Source organism: Mytilus trossulus, chromosome 4 (assembly GCF_036588685.1).
Source record: "Mytilus trossulus isolate FHL-02 chromosome 4, PNRI_Mtr1.1.1.hap1, whole genome shotgun sequence".
In the NCBI taxonomy this organism is placed as follows: Eukaryota; Metazoa; Mollusca; class Bivalvia; order Mytilida; family Mytilidae; genus Mytilus; species Mytilus trossulus.
Window position 1 is genome coordinate 2,221,109 of NC_086376.1, and position 429 is coordinate 2,221,537.

The following is a 429-nucleotide window of genomic DNA, read 5'->3' on the forward strand; positions in this document are numbered from 1 at the left end:
CGTGAGGTAAGATTCAAATATGATTTTGAAACTGATAAGCCGAAAACAAGCTGACAATACCATGGCAAAAAAGGAAAAACAATGAATTGACAACACGAACCCCCACCAAAAACTGGACCGGGGGTGATCATGTGTGCTGCATTTACGTGTTGTACATCATATTATATTGACGTTTTCACAACATTAATTGATTGGCCATTTATTTATATGATGCTATATTTTTGTTCTATCCCTGAAAGTAATTGTCCACTTTTTTAAATTTTCCAAAAGTTTAAAGTTTGGTCCTGTTACTTATTATGTTTTGCTTACTTCCCTTATTGTGTTTCAAGAAACCTAACTAGAGATAGAGAGATGATATATATGGTGTATGAACACGGCTTGATTTTAAAGGTCTATCATCAATGATGAAATAAAAAACAAACAAACAAA